Source organism: Anser cygnoides, chromosome 11 (genome assembly GCF_040182565.1).
Source record: "Anser cygnoides isolate HZ-2024a breed goose chromosome 11, Taihu_goose_T2T_genome, whole genome shotgun sequence".
Classification (NCBI taxonomy): Eukaryota; Metazoa; Chordata; class Aves; order Anseriformes; family Anatidae; genus Anser; species Anser cygnoides.
This window is the reverse complement of record NC_089883.1, coordinates 6432594-6460529: the sequence shown is the minus strand read 5'-3', so window position 1 is coordinate 6460529 and position 27936 is coordinate 6432594. Positions and strand designations below refer to the sequence as shown.

At 46.1% G+C, this 27936-nt stretch overlaps 2 long non-coding RNA genes across 2 annotated transcripts in view; one reads left to right on the top strand and one right to left on the bottom strand.

The window, feature by feature from the left end:
• LOC136791685 (uncharacterized) overlaps nt 1-24663 on the top strand; it is a 73741-nt gene extending 49078 nt beyond the window's left edge. The window contains exons 7-11 of the long non-coding RNA XR_010834183.1: nt 5081-5162; nt 12361-12599; nt 19946-20057; nt 20901-21002; nt 22792-24663. This is a non-coding gene — a long non-coding RNA (uncharacterized lncRNA). The remainder of the gene's footprint in view (nt 1-5080; nt 5163-12360; nt 12600-19945; nt 20058-20900; nt 21003-22791) is intronic.
• On the bottom strand, nt 15029-20016 carry LOC136791687 (uncharacterized). The gene is made up of 3 exons (XR_010834186.1): nt 19175-20016; nt 16684-16894; nt 15029-15577 (listed from the first exon to the last, which is right to left on the bottom strand). It is a non-coding gene; the product is annotated as an uncharacterized lncRNA (long non-coding RNA).
• Nucleotides 24664-27936: the final 3273 nt, after the last annotated feature.

Here is a 27936-nt window from a genome sequence, read left to right as displayed (position 1 = left end):
GCCTCCCCTTCTTGTTCCCGTAGTGCTGTGCTTGCAGGCATCTCGGGATTCCTGGGAGCAGCTGGGGTCTGGATGTGGTGGCGGGGTTCCTCTGAAGGGACCACGCTGGGTCCTGCCCCTGCACTGCCCTGGTCAGGGACCGACCTGCTGGCCGGGGTCAGGCTCTTCTGTAGGGAACATGTCAGTCCCCATAAACCCAGGTAGGACTTCTGGGTGTCTCCTTCAGTCATCATCCATGGGGTGAGAAGCTACTACCTCCGTCATCCATAATTTTGTCCGACGAAAACCATCCTCTGGGGTATTCCAAACATTGCTGTGCACGTTGTATGGCTGGGGATGGGGTCTGTGCACCCACCCTGCCCTCATCAGTTTTTTCCACACTCGCTCTTCTTGCTGGAGTGGCAGAAAGGAGGAAGGTGTGCTGGGTAGAACTGGCTTTGTGAACCTTGTGGTAGATGTGGGCACCACGCTGGGGTGCCTGGCCTGCCTCTGTTAGTAGGAGGAAGGCAATATGGGACGGAGAGCGTGACCTGTTCCGCTCAGTGCATTAACCCATCCCTCTGCTTTTTGGGTTGTAACTTCTGGGGGGGGGGGGCGAGGGGGGGACAAACAGCCAAAAGTGGCCCTCAGGGGAAACAGGACACCTGTGGTGGGAGCAGCTTTTAGATCCTAGCCATTCCCTGGCGGTTTTTTCTTCACATTTTTCTCCAGGTCTCTTTTCTGTCAAGCCCAGAAAAATGGTATTTAATCTGCAGCTCGAGTGCACAGATGGAATAAATGTATGCATACCTGCACCTTTGAATGGGGTTAGGTATTTGTCGGGGGGGCAAAAATGTTTCTGTGGGCTTGGACAAGGGTCTCGCGTTTTATGCAAAGGAGGAACATAGTTTCATAGCTATCTATTACAGATGTAGCAGCTGGTCTTATTAGACTCGCTTGTATCCTGAACGAGCTGTTGCAATCAAAATGTGGCTTTATAGTCTGAAAGAGTCCGGCCTGTGGAGCACAGGAGCTGTGTGGATTGCCCACGGTGGTGGCGGGTGCTGAGATAACTTCCCTGACACCCAGCTCGTGCACCGAGCAGCTGGGTTGCCTGCCTATCTCTGATTAACGCAGAGATCTCTGTCCTAAGCCAACATTGACAAATTGATATCCTGTATGGAAGGATATGAAGGCGATCTTTCCTGGAAGAAATGCTCCCGAATAGTTTTATTGACAGAGGTGGAAATAGAAATGGGAGTTATTGACTCCCTGTTCAATCTGTAATCAGCAGATTCACCTGCTGAAAGAAATCAGTTGGGAAGTCAGTGGGTACTTTCTGATATTTTAGTGGTTCGTTTCCAGTATTTCTAATCATAGTCTTTCAAATCTCAAGCTTCAAAAAATCCTTGGTTGGGTACTAACAGTGCAGTCTGGTGTTCAAAGCAGCAGAGCTGTTACGAATCTTTTGAAAAATTAGAACGAGGATTTTAAATGTGCAAATCTATAGCAGGAGCCCAGATTTAAGCATCTGGGTTTGCATACTTTGTTTTTACTACCTACAGCTTCAGAAAGTGGAAAACTACTATGTTGATCACTGCTATTCATTAATCCAAGCTCTTTGGAGGCAGTTTGTTTTGTTATAAATCAGTCATTAAGTTAATTCTATTTATTTCACTTTGTTATAAATTATAAAGCTGTGCGATTTTTTGCACGTTAACAGAGCAAAACTTTCTTTGGCACTGCTATTTTCTGAGTGCCCCACAGCTAGCAGCAGTCAGATTTGTTTATTTTTCCATTTTAAAGGTTTTTCTGGTTAAGTCCAATTCTTGCACAGTTTCTTCTGTCTGGCTCTCGAATTTTTAAGGTCCTGTCGCTTCTGGGCACAGGGTTCAAAAGGGCTTTGGGAAGAGCAGGTTTGCATCCTGAACTTGGGAGCAAGTGTTACAGGCCCCAATTTGCAAACAAGGAACCACGACGCTAATTATTTTGGTTGCTTATTTATGTCCTGATGGCTGCCGTAATCCAATTAAAATCATTGCCGTTACTTGTAAGTGGCATGCTTCCTCCTTTGGATTTTGGGAGGTGTAAACACCACCAGCAGCTTGTGTGGGAGATCCTGCTTTTGCGATGGGGAAATTCTCTTTGGAAAATTCAACTTGGAAATTCACTTCTGTTTAAAAAAAAAAAAAAAAAAAGAAAAAGAAAAAAAGCAGAGGCTCACAGGCCTTGAGCAGTGGAGATTTAAGATGGTAAATATTGTAAAACCTTGTAATAACTCTTATATCGTAACTCAATTTTAATGATACTGGCTGAATGAGGCCTTGAATTACCATCAATTTCTGAGGAAATTGTTAGGAGGAAGAGCACCCTTGTATGCTGGGACAAACACGTTAGAAAAAAATATAGTTTTGGGCTTTAAAAAAACACAACATCTTTCAAGCGGTTCTTCAGAAACTGTCTTTAAATGACTGTGGGAAATTGGCGTAATGATTTAAAGTCAGCCTGGAAAGTCGCACACCGCTTGTGGGTCCAAGCAGTGAAATTAGAAGTAACGCACACGCTGGGCTACGAGACAGATATTGCCTTAATGAAAGGCACAGCAGTGACACCGCGTGAACTTCGTGTTTAGCCAGTGACGTCTGCGCTTCGCGAGAGCCCATGGGAGGCAATTAGGAGGGCTGCAGAAGGAGGGAATAATTTTACCTGTCAGGTTTATAAGTGGGCAGCTTTTTGTGTGTGTGTGAGTGTGTGCGCGCATATGTACGCATATTTGTATGTGTGTGAAAGATCCAGAAAGTAATGAAACCGAGAGGCTTGGCGGGGACTGTCAAGCCTGTGGTTAGAGGTGGGGAAGCAGCTATTTCCAAACCCACAAGATTTATTTGTGGAGCTGGTGGGGGGTGAAGTTAGCAGACTTTAGCCTTCAGGGCTTTCATCTGCTTTAAATTCAGTTTAAAAAAAAAAAAAAGCTAATTGTGACAGCGAGCAGGTAAGTTACCACATATGTCTTACGGATGATTTCATTGTATTTGTATTTAAAGTTCTGATTTTTTTTTTTTTTATTTTCCTGATTTCTTAGAATGTGACTGGGGAGTGGTAGGTGGAGGAAGTTCCAAATTCAATGCGTGCAGCTCGTGGGTCTCAGGTTAATTTAGGTCAGCACTGAGATACAGCACGGTACAAAGAACGGTGTAGTTCTGCCCAGAGTTAACCTGGCAAATGGGAACTTTTGGGACATAAATCAAATGGTGCTAAGCTGTACAAAAAAAAAAAAGGACAAAAAAGGTCCTTGCTCCAGGAGCTTGCAAACACCAGAACAGCAGTGCAAAGCACTCCTGCAAATGCAGGAAGATTTGGCTGAAGTCTGATCCCAGCCTTGTGGTCACCCTGGTCTTCAGCTAGTGCTGAGCCCCAGATCTTTCATCTCTGGTTTTGGGAGGTGTGGATTACAGAGTTTCACCCCCAGGGCAGATAAAGCTGATGAGGAGAGAGCCAGAGCAGCAAAATGCCCCCTCCAAAGAGTTGTTTCAGTGTCAAGTTCTTAACGGTGTTCCATTTTCTGCTAGGGACATTTGCAGGGCGATCCGTGCTCAGGCACAACCAAGGTTGTAACCTTGCCTGTGCCACCCAAACCCCTACCACAGGCGCTGGGGACCATTTCAAAGCAGGAGCCAAACATCCCAGGAACGTGGCTCTGGTGCCCTGAGACAACCAGTGGTGATGGGACCAGGCGTGGTCGCTTCCATCGCCCACCTGGGTGCCTGCTGTGCCAGCAGTTATTGGCACATAGCTGCTGGCAGCGTGAAAACAAACCCATCTTCCAGCAGTGGTTTCATCTAAGACACTACTGTGACTGGGAGGCAGCTATTTTTGGTGGAATATGTATGAACTAGAGCTCAAAAACTTGGCTTGAGCCGAGGGCAGAGGTGGAAGATGCCTCACTTAGCCTGAGGAATGCTATTGACAGACACGTTGTTGCCACATGGCTTGGCTGGAAAAAAAAGTTGTACCTTTCTTGCAAATGGAAAAAAAAAAGCACTGAAATCCTGCTGTAGGAACAGCAAGTTGTCTCTTGATCACATTTTTGGGTTTAAAACCCATTTGTAGTCCATCAACGAGGAGAAAATCTGAAGCTGATTCACACTTGTTGATGGAAAAAAAATAAATCACGTTAGATCTAAACCAATCTCGTGTGAGTCACGGCTTCTTAAAGGCTGGGGACTGATGCTGAGGCTGTTAGCAATGCTTGGTGCTTATCTGCGAGTGGTGAGGCGGTGGCAGGGAGGGGTTTTGTGGTGTTTTTCCAAAGGCCTGATCATTTGGCTGCCTAATTTGGGAAGTGGGACTATCACAGACTCGCTCTTATCGCCCTTTCAGCAAGGCAGATAGCAGCCAGCGCATTACTCACCGTTACCCCACGGATATCTCTTTTTCTGAGTATGTGTTATAAAAAGGGGCAGCCGAAGCCGTGAAGCCTCTCAGCGCTGGCTGGAGCCACCTCTGGCTGGCTGGGGACGGACTTGTCCTTGTCACCTGCCCCGGAGGCTGAGCGCGCCTTGGCGGCTCTGCCCCGTTGGCACTCAATTAGCCACTTCTCCTGGGGATTAAAGGGTGGGGAGAGGATAAGCTGTGCTGCAGATAAGTCTCCTAACTTGCCCAAAAATAATAAGGGGAACTTTACTATAGTTAGGAAATGTAAATAAAATAAAAATAATAAAATCTGTTGCTTCCTTCTCCCTGACAGCCAGGTACGGGGAAGGGATTTAACCTCCTACCGGCACTTCGCAGCTTTCTCTTCCACATAGGGTTTCAGTGCCGGTGTGTGGAGTTCATTCCCATTTTGCAGATGGAAAAGAGAGCCATATAGTTCAGAGGTGCCTACAGCTTTCTTCTGAAAATCCATCCTCCCTGAGCAGTGATGCAGCATGGGGTGCAGCCTAGCCCACCCTGCACTAATCTGGATTCACCCCTCCATGTGTTCATACGTGCTAGACGTCAGTTGTGAGCATGGGCAAGCAGCAAATCTTCCTCTTCTTGGGATAGCTTGCTGTTTTGGTGCTGGATTAAGCCTGAGATTGGCTCTTGACTGTTCTTCCAGGGTAAAAGCAAGAGTTTGCAGAAGATGGGCTGAAGCTTTCGCTGTGGTTCTGGAGGATGCACAGGACTCCTTTCCAGCAAAGGTAAGCTTCCTTTTGTTGTCACTGGGGTGGTGAGGAAAGTAAAAGATGGGATGGGAAGTGACAAAGAGGACTTAAGGTTGCCCAGGGCTTTGATACCTGGTACTGGGCTTGTTGATGGTGTGACAAATACAGAGAACACATTGCATAGAAGCTCTTGGACCAATTTACAGCAGAATTCCTGCTTTAACCTGCAAAGGTGTTGTGGTAGTAAGAAAACCTGAAGAGCTCTGTGGGTAGAGCCATGAGGTTGGCTTGGTAGGAGGGGGTTCAGGAGGTTGCACTTGCTCATCGAGATGCTGGACACACTGACTGCTGTTACCGGGAAGTGGCTGCTACTTCCTTTGATCACCCTTAAATCTGTCCCGGTGCAAAGTGTCCTCCTAGCGGGAATCCACTGGTTTGTGTGTGCCATATGTAGAGGGGAGCAGGGACAGAAAGGGAGTAGTGTTCCTGCACAGCAGTCAAGAAGGATCAAAGATCTGCAGTTTTCATTGCCCAAAAGGGTGAGCGATGCTGAAGTATTTCTAGACTGATTCCAGCTGAACACAAAACATTTAAACCTTTTTAATCCTAGCTTCTGAATTATAGCTTAGACATTCAGGGCTTTGTGGCTTTTTTGGAGGTTCTCCCCTGGTCCCAAGCATATAGCAAGGCACCTCTGACTGCTGCACAGTGCGTGTTGAATGTTGAGCACAATGTTCATCTTGCTGGCTCTTTGGCTGCTTGCCTCCCTTGCTGACCATGAGGGGAATTCATGGGAATTCTCACTGGTAAAGAAGCAAACGTAAAGTGGTTGTGGATGTAAAATCTCATTTCCCACTTTGATTTGGTGAAGCCGAACCCAGTTTGCACCTCACCCTTCCAAGGAGACCCCGTAACCTTCCTGCTCTGCTCTTCTGCAATCTTCCCACCTAGGCTGTTTGCTTATCTCCTCACCAAAGGCTGGAAGATTCCTTCATGCTTCCCAGTATGTGGGCTTCAATGACGACATATCCGTAGTGGTGCTAGATATGAAGGCACTATTTCATTTTTTTGGCCTTGTTTGCATTATTTTTGGTTTGTATGTTTGGGCTTGGCATAAAACGCAGCGGAGAGGCTCTCATTTAGTCAAGGCCGTTTCTGCATTCATTGCAGATGAGCATGGTGCTCCTGGGAGCCAGTTTTATTCCAGGCTTTGCCAGTGATTCATTTCTGGACGCTGCCTGAGTGATTCCCTGTGGGCCTCAGTTTCCTGTTCTGTAAAATGGAGATAATACCCGTTTACAGCCCAGGGCTGCTTTGATGCCCTTACAAACTAATCTGATGTGTTTGGATGAAAGTTTCTATAAAGCAGATTAAAAAAGCATGCAGCTCTCATTCAGGGGCTTGTATGAAGTGATGGGGACTGTTGAATTCCTCTCTGGGATGAATGTGTCTGTGTTGAGCACTCAGACAATGCTGAACACTGCAGCAATATTCGTGTAACTTTTCTAAAAGCATCCACTGTTGGTGCCCATGGCAGGGCTTGCTGCTATTCATTCTTTTTGTTTATTTTATGTAAATCCTTTTTCCTTCTCATTGAAAACACAAACAAAAAAGGGGATGACAAAAAAAAAAAAAAGAATTTTTCTCTGTAAGCCCCATAAAATCGATTCATCCTGACGGAGTTTTTAACAGTGCCAACCCTCTGCCTGTCCGTCCGATTTTAAAAAGAAACTCTCCGCTTTCTCCTGACTGTCATATTATGGGGGAAAACATGAAAGCAGAAATGAAAGAGGTGCAGAATTGTTGTCCCCTCGCTTTTCTCCCCCGGCTCCCTTTATGTGCGCCCTCCCAGCCCCCTCCACCTCCCTCCCTCCTGCTCTGCCTCAGTTCCCATTGAAATGTCAAATGCAGCAGTTGTCTGCAAGTGAAAGAGGGGCTCCCTGGTGGGAACGGGCTGCCCTTCTAACCTGGAGGCCTCGGCTCTTCTCTTCTCCCTTTTTGGTGTTTCCCATCCCACTTTCTCAGCAGATGTTGTGTGGCTGTAAAGGAATGAATTTCTTTTCACCTGGCCATGTGAATGGGCTGGCACAGAAACTTATTCTCTCAGACTCTGGCAACAGAAAGAGATTGTTTCTAAGAGCAGTCTTTTTTTTTTTTTTTTTTTTTTTTTAAGAAGATAGGGAGAAAAAAGGCGGAGAGAGAGAAACTGGCTGTATTTTAAGCTTCCTCCTTGGGTGCCAAAGGAGCCCTTAGAGTTTTGTTGCTGCTGCTTTTGTTCCTTTTATAGCTCTGATTCAAGCCGCCGGGCTTTCAGCTCCCCTTTTGTCTTAGCCCCTCTTTTCCCAAGCAGTTGACATGAGAATGGCTGCAGCAAGATGGTGGAGGTTCACCCAGGAGCATTGCCCCTCGTTTCGTCCGGGGCTGCAGTTTTTGACTCTCTCAGTAGCTGATTTGTGGAAGTTTGCAAGCGTGTGACATTTCGCATGCTTTCTGCGGGGAAAAAATATTTACTTTTAGAAGGGTTCTGCCTGAAAATATGTAACAGCGTGGTGCAAAAATGCTCAAACTCTATCCCAATGTTGGTTTTTGTGTCACTCAAATATTTGAGATAGGAGGAGCACATTGGAAGTGGAAGAAATAGAGGGTGGGTGAGCTTTCACACTTTGTCCCTATTTTAGCTTCCTAAATACTTAATGTTGCTCATTGTCCCCTGTAGCCTGCTTTTTCTCCCTTCATCATGAGTTTAGGCATCTAGGGTTGGTCAACTGCACTGCAGCAGAGAGGTTATGGAGAAGAGATGCTCGGCTCCCCTGTGCAGAGGTTTTTGGCCCATGTTTGGCTGTGTTTATTTGCTCAGAGCCCAGCTCTTTCTACTCAGGCTTGGTGGATATTCAGGAGCAAACTCCATACCTGGGATCATGGATCATTTGGTCTCTTCCTGCCCCGATGAGACAAATGCACATGCTGCTGGTCCTGAAGAATGGGGTTGTCGTTTACTGATTTAATGAGTAAATAATGAGCTATTCTGAAAATACTGTAGGGATGTTATGCCAGTGCTTCTCTCTGGGTATTTATACACATTTTAACCCCAGTTGGTTTTTTTTGTTGTGTGTGTGTGGTTTTTTAAAAATCTGAAGTTTATTTTTACAGTGGTGCTTGGAAGGCTGTAAATGATCCACAAGGAATTAACAGACAAAAGTCCCTGGCTCTGCTCCACCCTATTGAAGGCAATGGCAAAACTCCCATTTACTTCAGTGGAAGTAACAAGTAAGGCCTGTGAGAGTAAAAAATTAATCATTTTTACGATCAGGGATATCTTTCTAAGTCTTGGTCTTTGTACTTTATCTGACTGAGGTGTTTGGTGCTCGTGTGACAAAGAAGGGCATAAACAAATCACAAACATCTCAGGTGAAATACGGATTCATAAAAGGAAAATTTATAAATCTGAAAGCTGTTGGTAAGCCTCACTATTCAGACAATATTTTGGAAACCTGGACTCAAGTTCTGCCAACAAAAAATACACTCGGTGTGTTTGAGAGGTTGACCTGACTCTCCATCCATCATGTATCCAGCAAGCATTTGAGAGCATTTCACCTTTCCTTTTCGTAAAAAGTGCAGTTTTTGGAGATGCGGGACTGGAGGAGTCTGGAATTGAACCTCCTGCCTGGACAAGTGAACACGTCACAGATCTCCTGTAAAATCTAACCAGGAGGAGATGGTTCACCCCCGGCCAGAAATCCTGCTGTGCTTGGGGTTAGAAGTCTGTAGAAGCATTTTTCTCTGTCTGTTCTGGCACGTCTGATCTGTTACTCTGTTAAATAATAGGATGGTGTAAGTAACTCAGAGGTACAGAGCTTATGTAGCCTGCTCTGTCAGTGGGTTCCAAATGACTTCATGAAGGAAGCAAATATCGCTATCTTACATCTCAGATGGGAACCTGAGGCTCTCTAGCAGGGCCAAATACACAAGGGTAGGGTTCGGCCCTTTCCTAAGTTCTAGTCTAGCATCTTATCCCCTGTCTTTTAAAAGCTTTATCCCTAAAACGTGTCTTGAGCTAAGGGCTCTGTATTGTAAGATTTTCCTATTGATTCCTTCCCTGGAGTTTATGCCTTTTGGAGGAGATGGGGCATTGCTAATTGCTTCAGCTGTTCTTGACTGTTACAGGGCACTTGAGCAGAACTGTACAGCCCGAGCATTTGTGCTTTGTAAAATAACCCCTCGGCCCTGCAGAATGGAAGGATTAACAAGTTTAGCCTTCTTGATTTGTTTTGAATTATTCTCTACACCATATTCGTCTAAGGCACAGCATAGCTGAAGGTAAGGCAAGGCTGTCGCTAGACTAGCTGAAGATGAGTGCCATGGAAATAAAGCGCTATTGTCCTTCTCCAAGCAGTGACACTGACCGAAATAAAGGACATCTGGGTAGGAAATAGCAGGCTGCTTCCAGGGAGCATCCATGGTGTACCTCAGCTTGCCATGAATGCTGCCCGTGCTAGGCAACGAGCGGAGGGAGCTGCAGGCAGCCGCGAGCCAGGCCAAAAAGAGAGAAAGAGAAAAGAGTAACCCTGAGAAAAAGGGGTACACTCTTCCCAACAATGCTCTGGGCTGGAAGTCTTTTTGTTCTTGCCTTTTGTCGCATTTTTCCCCTTCCTTTTCACACCCCAGCAGCGGGTCTCAGTGCTGGGGGAGCGTTGGATGGCCATGCCCCCCCTCCTGCCCTGCCTGACCTTCAGGTGGGCTTGGGACTGTAGGGGGGGCTGCAGCGGGTCTGGAGAGTGGGCTGTCCAATTTGTCCCAGCAAATTTCTCTGGGCAATATTTTGAAGAAGGCAGTGGTGAACAGAGGTGAAGTAGCTTGCCCAAAGGGAAGAAGCTCCCCTTAGTGATGGTCTCACCTCTCAAACATCTCTTGCTGTCCATTTTGTCTTTGTTTCTCTGGGCTCTCTGAGGAGCTGTTGCCCTGTTAGGCTCTGCCTCGCCAGTTCCTTTATTACCATGTGTGGTTCTGCAACAAATCAGCACTGAACAAATCAGCACTGAAAATTTTACTAAAATTCTTGATTTAATTAATCCTTATTTCTCACATATGCCTCCCTCCCATCTTTAAAGGCTGGAGCAATGAGACCCTCGTGAGATCGGGGGTGCTGGAAGCAACCTAGGGCACCTCGTGCCCTTCAGCACAGGCTGGGGGCTGAAGTGCAGGGGAGGCTGCAGCTGTAGCTCAGGAAGCAGCCTCAAGAGGGAGAGAAGGCTTTCTCTCAGGCTTTTACAACCAACGTTCAAAGAGAAATGCCTTTAGAGAAGAAAAGGCTGGGCTTGCTGGCTGTACAAACCCCAGCCCTGCAAATCTGTTCAGTAGCTTTGCTTTCCGTGATGCTCCTCTTCTGTTTGATCCTCCCCTTCATTCTTACTGATGTCTGGGGACTGCTTTCTAAACCTGTGGACTAAAAAGCTGAGGCTGGGATGAGGCATCTCACCTAAATGATGCAGGTCTGAGTCTCTTCTCCTTGGTCAGAGATACATCGTCCCTGTGCACGACAGGACAAACAGACTGCACAGGAGGGGAACGAGCAGATTTGTTTCTTTGATGTGAAGGGTGCCCTGGCACTCTTTGGGTAACGACTGGACAAGGCCAGCACAATTGGACAAATGACCAAAATAATAAATAACAAATGGAAAACTACTTTCAGCAAGGAGCTGGCTCTTTACAGGCAGTAAGAGGTTTGCAGCACCAGCCCTAGCAGCAGTGTTGAAAGTTGTCCCAAACATGTAAATGAAGCAAAGCTCTAACGACAGGAGGCCAAGCCACCATGAACCCACTGTATCACGCTGTTAATAGGAAGGGGGCCTCAATTAATTAAACTCTTAAAGGGTGATGCAAAACCATCAGAAGAAATTTGCGGTGCACGTAAAGACAAAGCATGTTGCACCATATCTAATTGCCAGAATAATTATTTTCTGCTATGCAAATTACCAGGAGCAAATTCATTGCAGTACATTTATGTGTATTTAATTATCATCAAGAGCTGGAGTTGAGGGACTAGATTTAATATGTTTGTAATGAAATAGCCAGAATATGTGTGTGTGTTTGCAGACAACTCGTTATTTCACCACAGCTGGATTTGTTTATTTTAAATAAATCATTATGGCAGATACAGTTTTGCATGTTTGCCCATTTGCCAATTTATCATAAAAATTGTGGTTTCAGTTATATGGGTGGTTTCTATCAAACACACATGACCCCTCTTGCTTGCAAGCTGCATGTTTCTGTGTTTTAAGGAGGAGCTCAACTCAAAGAAAAGACGTTAGTTCATGTCAAATATAAGAGCAGAGGAGTAGGAGGAATTAGGATGACCATCCTTGAGAAGAAACCCTGGGTGGGTGTAGGTTTTGTAACGGGCCACGGGTCTCCATACTTTCAGGATGACAGTTTTAATTCCAGCCTCGCCCATTTGTAAGCCAAAATGGTTTTTGCTGGATGGTTAGTCGGTGGTATACGTAAAGAAAGTCAGTGCTTTTGGTTTCTAGTGAATATTTTACATATTCTCGTCATAACAAAAAGCAACAGAAGTGCGTGTGGGATGCAGGAGCACTGCTGCTGGCCCCGACATGGTTCTTCTCCTCTTAAGCTACAAATTTTCTGGATAGTGCTGTAAAGAAGATGCTGGGATATCAGTTCAACTCTGAAGTTATTAGAAAATATTAAAACTGGGAAGAAATAATTTTGCTATTTAAATTTTGTATTTTTATTGTTGTCTGTTAATGGAGCTCTTAGAAACATCTGACTCTTGTGCCAAGGAAAGGCGAGATTTGCAGGGTATTCAGCTGTTTTTCCTGGGAGGGATGTATTTTATTGTCACTTTTAGAGAGCTCAGCAGGCTGCAATTTTGCCTTTTGATTGAATCCCATGTATTCCTGTGCTCATTGTGTGTTATGTGTCTTGATACCACCCCACATGTGTGGAAAGCGCATTTGACAGGTGCTAGGACACCACAAAGTGAGAAGGAGGGTACGGTCCTGGACTATTATTTCCGTGGGTCAGCGTAGGTGGCTGCTCAGCCAAGACAAATCACATTGCGTAGTCTTCAGGAGCGTTGTGTGCAGCCTGATCCTATTGAAATCTCTGGGGATCTGCAGCTCTGGAGATACTGCTCCACGTCAGTTCAAGCTCAGGTCAGGAAAATGGATTATTAAAATTCTTCTGCCTTGTGTGTTTTTCACTTCCCTTGCTCTAGAAGCAGTAACCTGGATGCAGCTGACTTCTGCCTGACACTCAACAGTTTATTGTGGTCCCCATCCCAAAAACGAGCACAGAGGCTCCCAAGCTGACCGGTTCTCTGCATGCGCTGCAGCAGTGCCAGGTGAAAAAGGGGTTGCAATGCAATTAGCAAGACCAGCCATAACCACAGAGCCATGCTTGGCACTTTGCTTCCCCTCGTGGATTCAGGCACCAGCTGCACAACACAAAGCAGGGGTAAGGAGGGGACACAAAGGCACTGTGCTGTGACATGGGGGTGGGACAGGGCCAGCTTCTGGTGACATCGCCTGAGCCCCAAGGGTGCCCACCGAACCCTTATTTGTGGTGTCCCTGTGCTGGTTTGTGTATAATTGATGGGCCCTCCAACGTCCTGCCTCCCCCTCCTCACCAGGACATCCTCTTCTGTGTTCGTTTATTTTTTAAATAATTAACAGACTTTGCGACTGCCCATCTATACGTCCCCCTGGAATTCCTCTCCAGCTGCTCTCATCCATCCCCACAGCTCCTCCCTCTCCTTTGCAATGCTCTTTTCCTTTCACTGTGTCTTAAAAGGGTGCCTTTTGTTTCAGCTCTGCTGTGCAGTGAAATCTCTGGGCACTTTCTGGATGGGGTTCCCCTCGCGGCTTGATGGTGCCCTGTAATCTTCCTTTGCCTCCTAAGTGCACAGAAGCCGTCACTCCTACAGAAACCGATTTGGGCCTGAATAATTCTTGTAACTCTTGTCTATGGGGCACGTTCTCTCCCTCCCCAAACTGCCTTTACAAACCTCCTGTCCCTGTGGTGTGAAGGGCTTGGTGCAGCTGAGGATGGACCAGGATCACCCTTCTTACCTCCGCCTGGTCCCCTCCTATGCACCCTCCATGTGCCTGTTGGTGGCTGCAGCTCGCTGTGGTTTGGCTGGCACCTTGGTGGGTACAGCTGGGATTCGAGCAACCCAGTGTGCTTCTTCTGTAGCTGTTGGTGGCAAGGACAAGGGTCTGCTCCCTCTCTTCCCGATGAACCTGCCTTGCTATCGTATGAGCAGTGCTGGCTTCAATCCTGCTGCCACATTGGGCTGTTCCCAGAGCAAAGTCCTAGTAGCAGTAGAATTGCTGAGGACATTTGCTCCATGTTTTGTGCTTTCTGTAAATCACCAGCAGCAAGAGGAGGTGCTGCTGTCCAGGTGGAAACGGTGATCTGTGTGTAAAAGCCCTGGGTCCTGGGGAAGTGCTGGTCTATGGGCATTTGTTTGGGAGTGAGAATTGCTGGGACTATGCTTGTTGAGCCTGGACCTCTTCCCATTGCCAACAGAAGACTTTATCAGATTGTTTCTCTTCTGCCTCGTGAGGACCATCTCCCTGTGTTAATAACTTTATAAATAACCTCGCTTCCCACCTTTGCTTGCCTTGGCTTGCTGCTCCCCAGACCCGCCTTGTAATTGATGCTCAGCCTGTGGCGTGGCCGGGGGCTGTGCCAGCAGCGCACGTATTCACGGCGTGGCGGGCAGATAGGACCCTCCCTGACACCATCACTCACAGCAAACATCAGACACGCAGCCGGCTTTGATGTGGCTCCTGGGTTTGCAGCCTCGAAAGGGGGAATTTCTGGAGCCCCGTTTGCACTGTTCCCTGCACCAGACGTCGCAGCAATGCCATAATGGCCAGCAACATTGCTCTTGGTGCAACGAGGGTGCTCTGAAGGTTATAATACTCAGGGCTGGGGCAGGGAGGGTGGGAGATAGGGCTGCTGGGGGGCACTTGTCAGGGGATGTTAGCCCTGCAATTAGGAGAAGCCGAGGAGGAGGGACGGGAAGACAGCAAGAGCGATGCTGCAGCAGGGAGGGCTTTGTGTCAGCAAGAAAAGCTTTTCTGCTCAGTGGGGCTGCTGGGATTTGCCCAGGTCTCCTCCCAGACAAATTAACTCAGTACAACACCTGCTCCTTTAATATGACCAGGCTAACTCCACTGCAGACCTGGGCTTTCCTTCTCTCTCTCTCTCTCTCTCTCTCTCTCTCTCTTTAATGACATGGATGCAGGCTGTGAACTCCCTTCTCTCGTTTTTTTTGCTCCCCAACCCACCCTTTCCCATGGAGGGGGAGATCCGCTCCCTCAGAAACATAACTGGGGGGAAAAAAAAAAAGAACAGTTGAACAGTTGAAAGACTTAGAACAAAACCTCACCAAAAAAAAAAAAAGAGGGGGGAAAAAACAAGACCAAAAAAAAAAAAAACCAAGCTGGCAAGAGGTGAAGGGTATGTAATTACTATTCCTTATGCAGCCTGCTAAAGCTGCATGTTTTAACCATCTGAGGACAGCAGGGAATTTTCCTTTCCAAGAGTCAAACGTGGGGTTTGCATTTTGTTTCTTTACAGGAGGGGTGTGGGGAGAAAGAAGTGGACTTCGTTTTCATTGGGATTAGCTAAAGCTCCTTCCACTTTTATGTTGGCAACACGAGGTTTCGTCAGACCTCTGATCCTGCGCTGAATAAAAATATAGCATTACTGTCAAACTGTAAAAACGGAGAGCTTGAACTTAACTGGATTAAAGTGCATTCGCGACAGCAGCCTTTGCTTAATGGAGCCATGGCGTGTGGGGCTGCTGCTGCAGTGCCCGAAGCAGCCGTCAGCCCCGCCGGAACATCCGGGGGGTCCCGTTCCCTGCTGCTGACCGGGCAGCCTCTGGCTGGGTGTTCCCAGGGAATATTTCTCTAAATGGTCCACTCTCCCCTTGCTGCAATTCCATGGATTTATCCTTGACGAGGCACCATTGGCAGCGGGCTCGCTAATCAGAAGGGTGCACCTCATCTTCATGGAGATGTATGCACGTGCTTCAATTGCAAATCAATGCACCGAGCCCTATTTGCCTGTAGTTTGGCATTTGCCTTTCCCATATGAATAAACATCCCTGGCTGCTTGTCCTCATCCTCCGTGCACTTTGAGAGGGCTCTCACAGCCTGTTTGCCACCGTTGGCTCTTGGTTTGTTGTTTGGACACTTTTCTTGTCAGATTTTGCAGGTTTTCCCCCTTGCCTAGGATGAGGCAGGATTTTCCTGACCTCCTCTGATGGTCCGATGTATTGTGGGTTTAATGTTACATTTTATAATGGGGCTTGAAGGCCTGGGAGAACCCACTTGTGCCACGTCGTGTGCTGTGCCTCCCGTCTTGATGAGCGCTAGGATGTATCCCCATATGTCCAGTAATGAGCATGGGCTAATTGCCTAGGCAGATAGAAAAATAGATAGGTAATTTGTAGCTATTTAATTTTACATTAGGCAGAGGGATGTAGGGGCAGAGGCTAATGTTGTTGGCATTTCTTTTCAGGGTTGTTAACCAGATATGCTGCCTCTGGGGCATAACAATGCCTCCCTCGGTAGCGCTCTCTAATACTTTTATTACGTTCTTATTAATTTAGCAATGGCCTAAAGTCTGCGAGGCACCTTCCAAGGCATGATCCCTGCCCTGAGGACCTTACAGACTAATTCCAAGGCATGATACAACCGGGGATTACTCAGTGAGGGCAAGGGCCTAATGGAGTACGAAATGGTTTCTATTAGATAAATGGATAAGGATGAATCAGTGGAAGAGTTAATCACGTCGCTCCCTGTAGGCGCGCGGGGAGAAGCATCTCCTTAGGAGGTCAGCGGCGTGGCTGAGCTCAGCGAGGTCGCTCCAAGCAGGGAACGTGGATGGAGGTTGTCCCTCACCTCCCATCTTCTGTCGGAGCAGAAGCAGAGTGCTGGGGAAGTTTTAGGGGCGAAATCCCAAAGCTGTGCCTTCTTGCCACGGGTTCAAGCTCTCTGGGAGCCAGGAAGCGAGGTCCCAGACAAAAGAGCTCTCTCCAGGAGGCTGAGGAGAAGCCTGGAGGGCAGCGGGGGCCGCGAGAGGCTTTCTGCGCAGGGGTGGCCCCAGCACCTGTCCTCCTCGTTTGAAGCCTGGAAGCTGCCCGGCGCAGCCACGGCCGCGGGACAGATGGGGCTGCCGGGCAGCGACAGCTGGGGGGGCAGAGGGCAGCAGGGATGAAAGCGAGACGGGCAGCCCTCCCCGCGCTGCCGAGATGGTGGGGAACATTTGGTGGCCATGTGGCATCTGGCAGCAGCGCTCGCTTCTCTGGCATTTCCTCTGGTGAAAGGAAAAGCAGAGCAATTTGCTCCCGGGAGGCTGCTCTGCCCCGACCCTTCGGCAGGCGCTGCGGCACAGGCCCCCCCCACCAACCCCCAGCCCCAGGTACACATCCTCTGCCTTGATTTACTCCCTCATTTATTTATTTTTTAAAATTTATTATTTTTTTTTAACTACCGAGAAACAAACTCTCTGCATCACTTACTTTACAAAGTAGTTGCTCTAGCAACTGGATGCGGGGTTTAAAGTGGCCGGCTGCGTCGTCTTGACATCATTGTTTGATTTTCAGTTGCTGGAGCAACAGATTGCTGGGAAGGACCAGCGAGGTCGAGGTTCCTCTTTCTTTCTTCCTCCACGTTGCTTTTCTTTAGGCCTCCGAGCACCATCGCTGGTTTGCCTTTCACTGAAGACACACACTGTTAACATATGATGGGAAGATGTCAGGCTGTATTAGAAGAAATGGAGGTTAGGTCAAAGGCTTGTTACAATGGGAGAATTCCTACAAAACTGAAGGGAAGAAAAAAAAAAAAAGAGAGAATGAATGAGCCATTATATTTCCCAAGATCAGAGCGTCAGGGAAGACGTGGCTCCAGCACACTCAGTGTTAGCCATTTGCCATGTAGCATTTTTTTGTTAGTTGTTCTGAACCCAAGTTTTTCCAAACCAGAGACACAGCTGGGCTAATAAGCAGGGAATGTAAAATGTCATCAGATATAACTGTATAAGTCAATACCATAACTCCTTAATTTCCTCTTAATGTAACATTACACTTATATTGTCCTTCTGATATTTTTCCTTTCCCTGTGTCATCTCTGGCCAGAAAATAGCCTTTTAATCCACCCCAGAATGCTTTCTTCTGTGGTGTGGTACATGGGACAGCGATTTACCTAATTATTTTTTTTTCCTTAAAGTTAAATATTCCCTATGCTGATCATTCAGGGCTCTGGCTGTAGCCAAGAGGGTGGTGGGTTGCAAGCACCAACGTCACCTCCTACCAGGAGCATGGAGGGACTGTGTCCCTGGTGGGACAAGGGTATCCTGAAGATGACATGCTGAGACTTCAGTAAGCAGCATAGTGTCCTTAATGGCAACGCTCACAAACAGGAATGCTTAACTCCATTTTTCTGGGCTGAGACATTCTCCTTTGTCTTTTTGCTCTGTGTTGAGGCTAGCAGCATCCTGGGCCTGGCTGAGCTCTCTGGGTGAACAAAAGCCATCTTCCTGCATAAAGCTCATTGTGGGACTTGGCTGGGTTTCCTCTCCGTTAGTGTTTGCAGAGCTTAAGGTGACAACAGCTACAGGCCTTTTTTTGGTGATGCTGAATTTGCAGTTCTCTGGGTTTGAGTTTTAAATTTCATCCTGGCACGAGGCTGACCAGGCGTGGTGTGAAGGCCAGAACAAGGGGGAGGCAGGGTGATGCATGTACTGGAATACAGTTTTGGCATTGTGCACTAAAATAGCAAGAAATGAGATGTCAAAGGAGGGCTTGTTTTTTTTTTTTTTTTTTTTTTTTTCCTCCTAACATTTTATGCTTCAAACCTAAATGATAATCCACTGCTCTTTCAGGAGGCTGAACGTGTCCCTGATTACCTGACAAAATATCCATAGGTTTTCAGTTTATATTAGTAGATGTAGAATGGCTTTAAGGGATGCTGTTGGATGGAACAGGATAAGTGAAATGTAAAATGCAGTCTTTAACATAAGTGTAACTGGAAATTAAAAGTAAACTTTGAAAACAAAATAAGAGAAATAATACTAAAAAAAAAAAAGATAGAAAACTGTTGATATGAAGATAATGGAAACTGTCATTAAAAGTTACTTAAAAATGTGAGCTTTTGTTCTGAGAATTCCTCCTAATGTGTCTGACCATCCAGCTCATTCCAAATTTCCATAATATATACGTATGAAGTGCAAACTTTTTCACAATGAAGTTATGGTTTCAGTGTTACACCCTCGCTGCCCACAAAATACACAGACTTCAAATTAACAAATATACATGCCTCAAAGTCTACACAATGCCGGCCACAAATATGCATGCAGGAATGCTGGTTGCTAGAGTTCGGAGTCAGCTATTAGCGAACAGTTGTGTGGTGTTCAGATAATTTGTTCTTAAATGCCACACACGTACCACATGGTTCAGATGTGGTTTGGGGAGCCATAAAATGGGATTTCAAACTGGTTCTGTCCCTGCTCTTAAACCCAGAGCTCAGTTAGGGCTCAGATGCATCGCAGGCATCCCGAGGCTGGGATATTGTGACTAGCTGGGTTTTGTGGAGGCTAAAAGGCACGGGTGCAGCTGCTTATTAGAGAATATGTGCACGTGCCAGCCTGCAGTGAAATGTACTTGAAATAACCTATGCTATATGCCTCTATGAGGATGATGGCCCTGATGATTTAGCTATTTCTGTTCCAGCTTGAATTATTCATGTATTTGAAAACACTCATGAATTATTTGTGTTTTCACTAAATATATAATTTAAAAACCCAAATCCTTCCAACGAAATATATAGAAATGAATTTTTTCGGTCGTTAGTGCTGGTGCTCGGAGCTGCTGCCCCCCCTCGGAAGACCCCTCAGCCACAGGCTCGCGGGGAGCTGCGCTGCCAGGGCACGCGGAGATCTCGGGCACCAGCAGCGGTGCCGACAGGGGACCGGCCCCTGATTCAGCAAGAAAGAGGAAGAGACTGGGATCTAACCTCAGCTAGTTTGCTTTTCTTGTGGGTATGGTCTTTTTGAGAACGGTGACTGTTTTGCATGCGTGGATTTAGAGTCTGCTTTTGTGGCCTCCATTCCACGAGCTTCTGCATCTGGATTTCAGGTGTCCAAGGAAAGGGCATGGTCCCTGCCATAAAAAGTCCTGATCCTTTACAAACCACAAGGCTGCTTCAAATGCACTCAAATATTTTGGAGACGTAACCTCATCCTGGCAGCCTCTATGCCGAGGCCAGTCCTGTCCATCATCTTCAGTCCGACATAAGATGGGCAACCAGCTTACAACTGGAGCGCATCACATCATGTGCTCGGGCTAATTCCACAAAAATGCCTTTGTGCTTGATCCAGATCAAATTCGTCCTGCCATGAAATCTGGGAGTACAGATGTGATATTAATAGATGTGGAAGCACAGCCTCGGCCTCCTCCCCTCCCCAAACATCTGCAGCGGAGGGGGAGGCCGGCGCTGGGAGGAGGAATCCTGCAGGGACAGAGGTTCTGCTCTCGTTTAACTGTGTGAGCTTCCCAGCCCTTGCATTAATTTTGAAGAAAGCACTTTGGCATAACTGACAGAAAATCTGGTCCCTTTACCTCAAGGGATTAGTTCCTTCCAGGGGAAGTTTGAATAGCTGCACTCTAATAAAGCATCTTAACATAAGATGTCGTTTTTCTCATTTTTTTTTTTCCCCTTGCAACTCTCTCATTGCATTAGGACTGCTCTGTACTGATTTATTAGTAGCTGTTTAACCTCTTTTAGCTGTGGATCGAGCCAGAAAGATCTGGCTGGCTGAGAGGCCCTGCTTTCACCTGGATGCAACCTTGCCATCAAGTTCATCCCTGCAGTGCCCAGCAGCAACCACTGAACCTTGGTAAAAATTGTTCCTTCTATTCCATTGCTTCTGAGAGACCAAGACATATGCTTTTTCATGCTTAAATATAAATATATAAAATATATTTTATATATATATATATTAATATATTACATAAATATATATATATATATGTAAAATTGCCTCATAGTTTTCCGTCATTTTCCCTGTTTTTTTTTTTTCTTTTTCCTATTGTAATGACTTTATGTTCCGCTAGAAATCTTTCACTTCCATGGCTTCTGCCATAAGAATTGAGGCTCCCCCCCCCAGCTATTAGCTGATTAACGTGCTCTCACATACCCTATAGCAGCGACCCCTTACGCTGAGTGCTTGGCGTGTGCGTGCGTGCGTGTGAGTGTGTGTGTGTGCGCTCAACAAAAGCCTTTTCTCTCTTCATCTCTGTACTCTGGGACCGAGGCCAAGTTGTGATTGTAATAATGTAATCTCTTCTGAATACTTGAAGTGATGGGGAAAAAAAAAAGAGAGATTTTTGAAAATGAAATAGATTAATCTATACAGCTAGAGGGGGAAAATCATGCATTTTAATTAGCTCCTGAGAGTAATTTTCCTTAAAGTAGTACAAGCCAGGTGTGCAAAAGTATTCTCCTGCCTTGAGAGTCTAGCTTGCCTTTCTGGAGTCCTTGGAAGAGATGGTGGCAAGCGACAAGTTCCTTCGGGATGCTTCTCTTGAAGGGCTTGAACATAAGGCAACTGGACAGGACCTGATTTTCTGAGGTGGAGAAATGTTTGGTTCCCTCACGTAGATGTTTATGGGCTGGTTGTACGAGCCTGGTCTTTGCCTCTTTGTGCCAGGAGCGCAGCACAAATCTCCCACCCTTGCAGGCTCTCCAGCCTCCTCTTCCAGATCTGCAACCCTCTGCAAAGGACACAGGACTTCAGTGAAAGTGCTGCTTTACCTCACTCTGGATTTTATATCCCAGCTAGGTATACTGATTTTTTTTTTTCAACTTCCTTTTCAATCAGTCACTTTGGCATCGTTATGGCTTGGGTTGCTCTTTTCTGAAGTCTGTTTTAATTCTTTACCTTTGTATTTTAGCAGTGAGTTGCCTTGAATTTACAGTTCCTGTTCAATTCCTCTAAGAATAGCACCTAGATTTCCTACTCTGCAGCTGCAAACAAGGTTTAAAAGCTTTTGGGATTTCTTGGCAGCTAATAACTCCCAGACTTCAGCATAGTTCATTTTCGAAATGTTTCTCATGCTTCAATCTGGACAGCGTTATGCAGGTCAGGGAATCCTGTCAGACTGGGGGCCAGGGGAGGATGTTCCTTCAAAAGCTTTTTTGGCAAATTAAAAAAAAAAAAATAGTCCAAAAGGACCTTTAGGAATACTGCTTAATATCATTTCCATCCAAAATAGGAAAAGCACCTGTAACTGATGCCAAGCACAGGACAAAATAAATAAAAAATCCCCAAGCAAAGACCTCCAACTGGAAATATTTCCTGAATGATCTCACTGAGAATCCCGTAAGTGGCTGGATCAGCTTTGGGGTGAGGGAGATACGGGCCTGAACTCCTTACTAAAAGACAAGAAAAAGCTTCAGAAAATAAAAAAGAGCCAAATCCAGATGCAAGCTGTTAGGGCCGCTAGGATTTTTTTCGTTCCTGATTGAGCCCTTTCGATGTTTACATGGAAAATGTCATAGGGATGCAGCACGACTCGTGGTGAACAAACAGGTCCAAAAAGCATCATGAAATTATGCATGTAGCTTTCATCCTGTGCCCACCCTGGTGCAGAGGCAGAGCCCTTAGGGTGAATATTGTCTTTATAGACCGGGTATCAGTACCAGAGATGGGGCACAGGGTCGAACTGAGCAGCAGAGGACTTGTTTCATGTCATCCTGGCCTTTGGCAGCTCACCCAGCTGTGCTGCACTAAAAGTGTACGTGTTTGGTGTGTTGCCCCAAAGGGATAGACCCTTTTAGACTTCTGCCATCACAGAGATTCCTGAAACCTCCCCAAACAACCTGCAAGGTGCTAGCCCCACCAAATTCATCACCAAGGCAGGGTTTGTCTTTAATTGCAACTGGATCTTTGCCCACACTTGACCTGGAGTCAGATACTGTCTTTGTTTTTTAATGATGCATCGGCGATTAGTATTTATTTTAGATCTAATCAGCAAGTGCATGTCAGCTAATATCAATAATTATGATTGTGCTGTCAGGGAGGAAGGCGATTAAACTTCAGAAGGTCACATCAAAACTCTGAATCTGATCGCAGTGTAAGTGGAGTCCTAGGCAGGGCTGATGGCAATAATGAGGGATAGGTACTTAGCGGGCTTAGCGGCACGAGCCAGAGAAAAACAGACAAGATTTTTCTGTGTAGTTGGGCCAAATTGAGTCACTAGGAGACACATTTGGATGTCATATTTTTGCTTAGGAAAAAAACACCTGTTTGGAGCTGGATCTGTGCTGTCCAGAATTTGTGTGACTTGTGCTCCGCTTCTCTTCTGCTCTTCTGAATGTTATCCATTCGGAGGGGTTAAGCTGGAAGTACCTTAAGAAGTGAAATCCAGTGGACTGTGCTTCCAGCTACACTGAAAGTATTGCAGGGCAGTTTTCCTGATGCATTTCTTGCTGCGAATAAGAAATGTAAACCAAATGAGCCACTCAGATCAGATGTTTCCAACCTGTGAACTGCAAATGAATTTGAGAGGCCTCCCTCCTGTTTTAACAGCCAGGAAAGAGAGCCCTGAAATCTTTCTTTTCCATTGCAGCATGTGATGATGAGATAGAAAAGACTGAGACCTGCCAAAACAAATCCTCGTTGAAAGCCTGCTTGGAGCTTTAGAAATGATTTGAAGAACTTATCTGAGTTGAATTAGCTTGCTTAATCACAGCGACACTTTGGCTGAAGACGTTCCCTCGTCACGGATGCGCTGCAGGCTGCGTGGTGTAATTCGGAGACAGGGACTGGATGAGAACAGCGAGTCCCCGTGTTCGTACCGCCGTCTGAACACCGTCAGCTTGCCAGACTGATGCGTTTCATCAAAGTGGACTTCTCTGTCACAATGTAATAGCTGACGGCGAGGTGTGAGCCTGTAGCTGCGAGCGTATTTAGAAGAGAAAGTAATGCATTTGCCATATGGTAGAAATCGATGTCTGGTAATAGATGTTTCATATATTCCAAGAACATCATTTGCTCCGAATGAAAATTCATACTCTTTAACTCTTTTTTAGCAGGCAGCCTGCTTTTTAAGGCAGGGTCCTGGCTCATTCTGCTTTGTGCAGGATGGTTCTGCTTTCCCTGAGGTTTCAGTGCCTCGGCGCTGAGCACCACAGCCTTCCTCTGCCTGTGCCCTCCGTGGCCTCACCTTCACGTTGCCCTTCGTCCGTGGTGCCCAGGGAGCTAAAGGTGGAGAGCGCGGCTTTGCCGCAGGCTCAGAGCACTCCAAGACAGTGCCCATTTCATCCAGTGCTTTTTTAGAAGAAGTGGAGGAGAGACATTACAGCATTATTGCATAACTCAATACTTCAGTGGGTTTGGAGTTCCATGTCCTGATGTTTCATTTCAAAAAACTCGTTAGAAAAAAATCCAAAGCTTTTAGAGTGCCCTGCTCTGTACTGTTCCAAAGAGCCAAGAAGATGGAACTGGTATTTAGGTCTCATCAACCTAGCAGAAAGGGAAGTGCCATTCTTAAAGTTGTTCAGAAAAAGCTATTTTTGTCCACATGCAGATTGCTGTATAAATAAAAATAATTCTTTATCTGGAATAAATGTGTAGTTGCAAAATACTTAGTTACTTATGGTGCTCTTAAAAAAAAAAGGAAAAAAATAATTTGTAAGGCTCTAAGTAAAGCAGAATCTTGTTTTCAGGAGAGGAGTGATCCTTCGGCACTTGATAAGAGTGGTGTTGATAGGTTTCCTCTGGATAACTTGAAACTGATTTGGTTCAGCAAAAGCAATGCCTTGCTCTTTCTGAGTGTCTTCAGTACAAATCTCCTCTAAATCCTTCTTATACATCATACTTTAGTAGCAAATATGGGAATGCAACTGTGTCAGGGGTGGAGGATGAACAGCATTCAAGGCAACACTCACACTGCTCAGTACCAAACTTTATTGGGTTGGAACCAAAGAAAAACATGATTTTTCCCCAGAGCTCCTAGGGGTATGCGAGGTAGCAAACTGTGCTCAGCAGGTGGTTTAGGAAGAACCATGCAAGTTGCAGCACTGGAGGGCAGCCCAGAAGGCTCTCCCCAGAGTTTCATATGGTGCCTTGTCTAGAGGGAAGCGTTCCCCAGTGCTCCCTGACCCCTCTGGGCAGGACAGGAGGGCATTCACTGGAGGCAGCTGAGCTCTGGGGACCTGCTCCTGACCTCTGGGAACGGTTAGCACAAGCCCAGAACAGTCTTTCAGCTTCTGCACACCCCATACATATTATACATATATATATATACACTACATAAATATATATGCCATATACATATATATATTTTCTGGAAATAGTTACACTTTTCTCCCTGAGATATCTCCTTTTCCCCCACACTGTATGGCCCTCTGATCAAGCTGTGTAACTTGACGTGTGTGCATGTGGAGGTCTTGAAAAGACGCGTGGCCAAATCCAGGGGCATTTTAAAATGCAGGAGCTTTGCACTTCAACGTGGTCCCTTCTGGTGCCAAAAAAATTCACAGGTTCTTATGTGAGTTGCAGGGCTGTGTGGTGGGGTTATGTGTTTGCTTTGGAGCGGAGCCTGCAGCCAACCCACAGGGATCACAGCCCATTGTGCTAAGTGTTTTACACACGCATAACGAGTAGCTGTATCTACCCCCCAAAAATGCAAAATGCCTCTGTAATGAGTCACTTTTGAGAGGCAACATCCAGTCATGTGGAGAGAGGAACAGCTGAGTGAAAGTACTGGGAATTTGTCTGGAGGCTTGGCTGTGCTCGCAAGGCAAATCTTGCCGAGGTTGCCCCTGCAGGTCTGCTTTCAGCTTGTTGCCAGCTGCAGGTGAGAGCCTAGGGAGGGAACAAAGCATTCAGAAAAAACAAACAAGAAGACTTTTAATCTACTGTTCCCCCCTGCCCCTCCAGGATGACAGCAATGGTGTTATGAGAATCTCTGTGTGTACTCTCTTCGCACCCAACCTGTTTGCTCAAGAGAAGGTTGGAAAGAAGAAATGTTTTCTTGCTTCTGCACATACATGTTTCTGAAAGCTCAGGATCAACAGATTATTTCTGCATTTTTGGATGTATGTCTTCTGTCACCGTGTCACCTGCTCCTGTGGTATGCAGAGAGGAAACTCAATTGTATGTCAGGAAGGTGAATGGGCTGGACATGCAGTAGAAGCTTAACAAATGTAAAATTTTAACAAAAGTCAATGCACTCCCTGTTTGTATCAGTCTTGGACAGTGGGAGGAACTGATCCAAGTCATAAAGTCTTTTAAATCCAGTGAGGGAACGGATCATGTTGTTCAGACCGCCATCAAACAGGGTGACAAAAGTTATATCTGATGAAGACGGTGGGGCACGTCATCAGTTCAAAACGAGGGAACAAAAACAGAGCAGAGAGTTACAGCCAGTGTGCTGGGATGGACTCCAAGAAAATAGCAAAGCTGCTTCTCTGTGTGGATGAGACATTAACAGGACAATGGAGTGAAGAAACACCGTCAAAAAAAAAAAAAAGAAAGACCTTAATTTGTAGAGAGAGACCTTATCCAGCGTTGTCTTCTTCCTCCTGGACTAGTGCATGCCCGTTTTGGCTGGTGCCAAAAAACAGGTGCAGAATTGGTCTTGGGACTTTGTGATGGCCCTGAAGCCTGCAGCTCTCTGCTATGTTATACACAAATCACATGTAGCAACAGAGCAAGGCTTTTCAGTCCTCTTTTCCACCAGTCAGCGAGACTTTGGCTGCAGCAGAGAGAACAGGGTCCAAGCATCTTCTCATGGATTGTTTGGATGTTCTGCTGGACGAGGTTTGTGATGCACGGACACAGCACTTTTTCCAGCAAGAGAGGAAGAGGAATTTAAGAAGGAGAAGGAAGAAAGGAGACTGCTGGTAAGGAGGAGAAAGCCCGCATCTTTTTTACTTGATGTGTATATAAGTGGCCCACTGTTGTCCTAGCTATTGGTGTTGGCTTGTCAATTTTAATATGGTGAAAAGACACGTGGGCTCCTGATAATGGAAGAATGGTTAGTATAACTGGCAGTAATAAATAGGTAGGTAAATCTCCAGCAAACATTAGGGTACTTTCTAGCTGCCTAAGGAAGATGCAGATAATTAAAATATATATACATACATATATTTTTTTTTTTTAAGGGCCATGCTATTGCATGTCAAAATAAGATCTCTAGAGGGAAGATGACTATGAAGAGTGCTCCTCATGCTGAGACACTATGTGACCGAACTTTCTGTATGGTTATTGGAAGAGAGACATGTCCTTAGCCTAAGGCTTTTAACTGGCCATTAAAAAAACGTCCTCTACAGCAACTGCCATAGGCCCTGGCATAGAGCCTGAGCTGCATCCCATGCATGAGAAGACCTGAGAAGTAGCAGGGACCGAGGTACCTGCTTAAACCCTCTGCTGTGCTCTCAGATGGCTGCCAAGGGATGGGGAGCAGCAGGGAATTACCCTGTGCTCTCCTGGAGAAGCTGGACAGGTCTCCCAGCAGGAACAGAGGCAGCTGCAGGAAAACACCCACTCAAGACATCAGCTGGCTTTTGGCCTACCCGGCGTGACCTGCTGCAGTCATTCTTCACATTTCTGCGTTGGCTTAACCCGTCAGTCCAGTCGGTGCTGGCAGGTTGCATTTTCATTTATTTTTTCTCAACCCATGGGCCTGGGTCGAGATGAATATCTGCCTCGCAATGGCACAAAGAAGAGGAGCTTCCAGGATCTGAGGCCTGCAGGTAGAGATGAGCGGACATCTGGTCTCACCCACACAGTCTGTTTTCAGCTGGCTGCGGTACCAGGGACAGCCTCTGGGCAGACGTTTCTAAAGCAGCTTGAAATGGAGAGGATGAAGGGGTTGCTGAGGATTATATGGACCTATTTGGAAAAAGCAGGGGGGTCTTGGGGAGAAGGCTGGGCGACAGAAGCTGCCAGAAGGGAAGGGCTGCTTAGCCAGAGGAAAAAAGGCCATAGAGTGAATTGGATTTTCTAAGAGAAGCTGTGCAGATGTATTCCTGTGCAATGCATTCATGTGCTCCTCCAGACTGCTCTCTCCTCAACGCTGGTCACCATAGGAAAAGTTTTCAATCTGGTGACACGCTTCCCCACCCTTAACCCCTAGAAAATGCACATAACAAGCAAAGATATACAAGTTTGGGCTTTTTCAGGTTTTTGTTATTTATAGAAAGAATCATCTCAAGCAAGGAGAATCTGTGATCAAGGACCTCAAGGTTTTGCTGTATGATAAGCACAAATAGAGATTGACTATCTAATATTCAAACAGAAAGATCCCCCTGAAGCCCCTGTGTGAGAGGTACACATCCCTCCCACACACAGAATCACCTAGGGTCAAAATCTCTCCTGGTGTAAACTGGCAGGAATCCATTGAATTCTTCCATAAATCAATTTAATTAAAAGTGTCTTCTGATGTGTCTTTGTTTAGTAATAATGTTAATTTAAGAAGGTGTTATGGTAGGAAAACGAATCCCTTCTTTACATCCCCCCCCCCCCCCCCCCCCAGTCCCTTGGTTCAATTTGAACGTTTTAAAAATGTATTTATTTTTCTAAACCGGAACAATAAATATATTGTTCATGAAGAACCTTTTGTTCTGCCAATACATTTGTGAGGAACACTTATCTGGGCTTGCGTGCTGGGGAGGGAGGAGAGAGAGAGCTGGTGCAGTTCGCAGGTATAAATTGTCCATGTAAGTAATGAAGATATGTTCACCTGATAAAATAAGACCACCCTCCC